The sequence below is a fragment of the Sapajus apella genome, unplaced genomic scaffold (assembly GCF_009761245.1).
Source record: "Sapajus apella isolate SASKATOON/1434 unplaced genomic scaffold, GSC_monkey_1.0 scaffold86, whole genome shotgun sequence".
NCBI lineage: Eukaryota > Metazoa > Chordata > Mammalia > Primates > Cebidae > Sapajus > Sapajus apella.
The window spans coordinates 4,144,839-4,149,989 of NW_022437026.1; positions in this window are offsets into that span (position 1 = coordinate 4,144,839).

The following is a 5,151-nucleotide window of genomic DNA, read 5'->3' on the forward strand; positions in this document are numbered from 1 at the left end:
TTTAGTAAAGATGGGGTTTCACCATGTTGGTCAGGCTGGTCTTGAACTCCCGACCTCAGGTGATCCGCCTGCGTTGGCCTCCAAAGTGCTGAGATTACAGGCGTGAGCCACTACGCCCGGCCAAAAAAAAATTTTTTTTAGCCAGGCGCAGTGGCTCACGCCTGTAATCTCAGCACTTTGGGAGGCTGAAACAGGTGGATCACTTGAGATCAGGAGTTCGAGACCAGCTTGGCCAATATGATGAAACCCATCTGTACTAAAAATACAAAAATTAGCTGGGTATAGTGGCACACACCTCTACTCCCAGCTACTTGGAAGGCTGAAGTGGGGGAATCGCTTGAACCTGGGAGGCGGAGGTTACAGTGAGCCGAGATTATGACACTGCACTCCAGCCTGGGCAACAGGGTGAAACTCTGTAAAAAAAAAAATTAGTTAACAAAGATTAACTTCTTTGATCTCTAATAATGTTACAGAGGGGGAAGAAACTTCTTCCAACTATTCAGGAAGATTAAGCCAATCTGAATCGGTAGAAATAAAAGAAGTGAAGGTATTCTCATCCAAGACACTTGGAAAATGTCTGTTATTCTCTGAAGTGAATGGATCTAAATTCAGAAATCTGAGAGAAAAAATGGAAGTGTGAAATACGGCTGTGTCACTGCATTGATTCTTCTCTGTGTGAAATTTTTTTTCATTCAGAAAAAAGTATTTATTGAGCACCTATTATATACTGGACACCGAGCTAAGCTGTGAGTGCACAATGGTGAGCCAGAGGAGGTCCCTGCCCTCATGGAGTTCACATTCTAATGGAGAAGGCAGACAATGAACAACTAAATGTATAACCTCAGGTGGTGGTGAGAAAATACACCATGGAATACTATGGAGCCATAGAAAAGAAAAAAAAAAGACAAAATCATGTCCTTTGCAGCAACATGGATGCAGCTGGAAACCATTATCCTAAGGAAATTAACACAGAAACAGAAAATCAAGTATTACATGTTTTCACTGATAAGCGGGAGCTGAACAGTGAGTACAAATGGACACAAAGATGGGAGCAATGGATACTGGGGACTCCAAAAGCGGGGAAGGAAAGAGAGGAGTTAGGGCTGAAAAACTTCCTGTTGGGCACTGTGTTCCCTCTCTGAGTGACAGGATCAGTAGAAGCTCAAACCTCAGCACCATCCAGTGTACCCTCATAACAAACCTGCACATGTACCTCCTGAACCTAAGAGAAAAAAAATGGCAAGATTTACCAGGTTTATGAATAGGAAGGTTCAACATCATAAAGATGGCTGGGCATGGTGGCGGTTGGATCACCTGAGGCCAGGAGTTCAAGACCAGCCTGGCCAACATGGTGAAACCCCATCTCTACTAAAAATACAAAAATAAAAATAAAAAAATAGCCAGGCATCGTGGCTCATGCCTGTAGTCCCAGCTACCTGGGAGGTCAAGGCATGAAGATCGCTTGAACTTGGGAGGTGGAGTCAAGTTGAAATGAGCCGAAATTGTGTCATTGCACTCCAACCTGGGAGACAGAGCGAACTTCTGTCAAAAACAAAAAAACAAAAAAACAGCCGGGCGTGGTGGCTCACGCCTGTAATCCAAGCACTTTGGAGGCCAAGTCGGGCAGATCACCTGAGGTCGGGAGTTCAAGACCAGCCTGACCAACATGGTGAAACCCTGTCTTAAAAACACACACACACACACACACACATAGGGATTAATTTCTTCCCCAATTTGATATAATTCTAAATAAAATCCAAATATGTTTTTTGTGGTTTTTTTTTCTTTTTGGAAAAAGGGGAAAGAAAGCAGGGTAAGAAGGGAAAGCGATGGAGTTGAGCTGGGCAGAATGGCTCTGTTAGAAGCAATGACTTTTACGCAAAGGTCATTATGGAGAGGGCCATGCAGGCACCTGGAGGATTGCCACAGACAGGGAGAAGAGTGCAGGTAAGACAAGGTAGCCTGGGACTGTCCTCCTATGTCCCTAGCTGGGCTCCTCCTGTGGCCGGTCACTCACACCTGCAAGACGACAGATCAGCTGGGATAGAGAGCATCATCTCCTGCTATGAAGAAAATAGGGCTAACTTGTCTGTACCAGGACCAAGCCCTTGTCCTGGATCCCCTTGCTCAATCACCCTGGCGCAGTGCTCATCCCACTGAATCTGACAGGCCTGCCAGAGCCTGGGTGCCCCCTGCAGAAAGGAGAACACGGAGCACCACGAGTGCGTTCTCAGACTTGCCAGAGGGCTCGGTTTTTTTTTTTTTTGTTTGTTTGTTTTTTTTTTGAGACGGAGTTTCGCTCTTGTTACCCAGGCTGGAGTGCAATGGCGCGATCTCGGCTCACCGCAACCTCCGCCTTCTGGGTTCAGGCAATTCTCCTGCCTCAGCCTCCTGAGTCGCTGGGATTACAGGCACGCGCCACCATGCCCAGCTGATTTTTTGTATTTTTAGTAGAGACGGGGTTTCACCATGTTGACCAGGATGGTCTCGATCTCTTGACCTCGTGATCCACCCGCCTCGGCCTCCCACAGTGCTGGGATTACAGGCTTGAGCCACCGCGCCCAGCCAGGGCTCGGTTTTTTTGTATTTCTACCAATGATGAAGGGGCCGAGAAGGGCTCAAAAAGGAAGATTTCCTTGGCCTTTCAGCTTTATAAGACCTCAGGCATGAGGGCCTCCTAAAACACTTTCTGTCTTTAGATAAAACCAGACTACACCTTGCATTTATCACTGGGTGTCAGGTAATTATTGGTGATCCTAAACTCATGTTGTCTGATACAGTAGCTATTAGCCATATAGGGCTATCGGGCCCTTGAGATGTGGCCAGTCTGAACTGAGATATGCTGCAAGTATAAGCCACACACCAGATTTTGAAAACAATACAAAAAACTATGTGAAACATCTCATTAATTACTTTCAAATTGATTATATTACTTTATATTGATAATTTTTTTTTTTTTTTTTTGAGACAGAGTCTTGCTCTGTCGCCCAGGCTGGAGTGCAGTGGTGTGATCTCAGCTCAATGCGACCTCCGCCTCCTGGATTTGAGAGATCCTCCTGCTTCAGCCTCCTGAGTAGCTGGGACTACAGGAGCATGCCACCATGCCCAACTAATTTTTGTAATTTTAGTAGAGACGGGGTTTCACCATGTTGGCTAGGATGGTCTCGATCTCCTGACCTCGTGACCCACCTGCCTCAGCCTCTCAAAATGCTGGGATTACAGGCATGAGCCACCACACCGGGTCCCACATTGATAATATTTTTTATCTATTGGGTTAAATAAAATACATAAAAATAATAGGTGGGGCGCATGGCTCATGCCTGTAATCCCAGCACCTTGGGAGGCCGAGGCGGGCGGATCACCTGAGATTGGGAGTCGAAACCAGCCTGACCAACGTGGAGAAATCCCGTCTCTCCTAAAAAAAAAATACAAAAATTAGCCAGATGTGGTGGTGCATGCCTGTAATCCCAGCTACTCGGGGGGCTGAGGCAGGAGAATTGCTTGAGCCCGGGAGGTGGAGGTTGCAGTGAGCAGAGATCGCACCATTGCATTTCAGCCTGGGCAACAAGAGAGAAACTCCATCTAACAAAAAAATAATAATAGGCTAGGCGCCGTGGCTCATGCCTATAATCCCAGCACTTTGGGAGACTGAGGCAGGTGAATCACCTGAGGTTGGGAGTTTGAGACCAGCCTGACCAACATGGAGAAACTCCATCTCTACTAAGAATACAAAAGTAGCCAGGTGTGATGGCACATGCCTGTAATCCCAGCTACTCGGGAAGCTGAGGCAGGAGAATTGCTTGAACCCAGGAGGCAAAGGTTGCGGTGAGCCGAGATCCCACCATTGCACTCCAGCCTGGGTAACAAGAGCGAAACTCCATCTAAAAAAAAATCATAATCATAATCATAACAATGTGATAATAAAAATTAATTTCACTTGTTTCTTTTTAAAGAAAATAGGTAAGAAATTTTTTAGGCCTGGTGTGGTGGCTCAAGCCTGTGATCCCAGCACTTTGAAAGGCCAGAGGATCACCTGAGGCCAGGAGTTTAAGACCAATGTGGGTAACATAGTGAGATCTCATCTCTACTAAAAAAAATTCAGCCAAGCATGGTGACATGCGCCTGTAGTTCCAGCTACTCAGGCAGCTGAGGCAGGGGCTTGCTTGAGCCCAGGAGGTAGAGGCTACAGTGAGCTGAGATTGTGCCACTGCACTCGAGCCTGGGAGACAGTGAGACCCTGTCTCAAAACAAACAAAACTGTTAATTACATATGTTGCTCCATTATGTTTCTGCTGGAGAGCCCTGATCTAAATAGATTCCACAGCTCCTTTCCTCTATCCTGACAGAATTGAGATTCTATCAGTAAGTTCTTTTTAAAATCTAACTCCCTGTGGCTATATTCAAAGTCCCTGCCCTCTTATCCAAGCCTAGCAGAAATAGACATGAACTGTTTCCCACCTTCTTTGTGACAGCAGTTCATGCCTTCAAAGATCTTTCCATGTTTTCAACATTTACCCCTCAAGGCTGAATAGTGCCAATTCTTGTCTCTGCTGGTGGGGATGGAGAGGAGAGCTCCTCTGGCCCAGTGAAATCACCCAGTCCAGTGCCCTGCCACATAAGGAAATTCCCAGAATATTCTTGATAGAATGGGTTATTCAGAGCTAAACAAACAGCTCTCTTGAACCCATAAGGGCAGCCAGTTCTATTTCAGGCTTTCTCCTCTGGGCCCGTCAGATCTGCTGAAGACAGGAATGAGGTTGTTTTCCAGAATTCTCCTGTCCAGCAAGGGCCCAGGCACCCTGTGTTGCCAGGATGGCACACCTCCCTACTGCCATCCCAAAGAGGTGGATCTTCCAAAGACTACCAGTCTAGGACAACATCTCATATTTGTCACACTAGGATGATTCAGCTATTTCATGAATGGCAAAACCAAGGCACGAAGAGGTCAATTATTTTGTCTCCATTGATGAAAGCAGCCTAAGCATAGCCTAGTGAACTCAGAGGAGCTTGGTCAAAGTTCCAATTCAGCTGGGCACGGTGGCTCACACCTGTAATCCCAGCACTTTGGGAGGCAGAGGTGGGTGGCTCACGAGGTCAAGAGATAGAGACCATCCCAGCCAACATGGTGAAATCCCGTCTCTAAAAAAATTT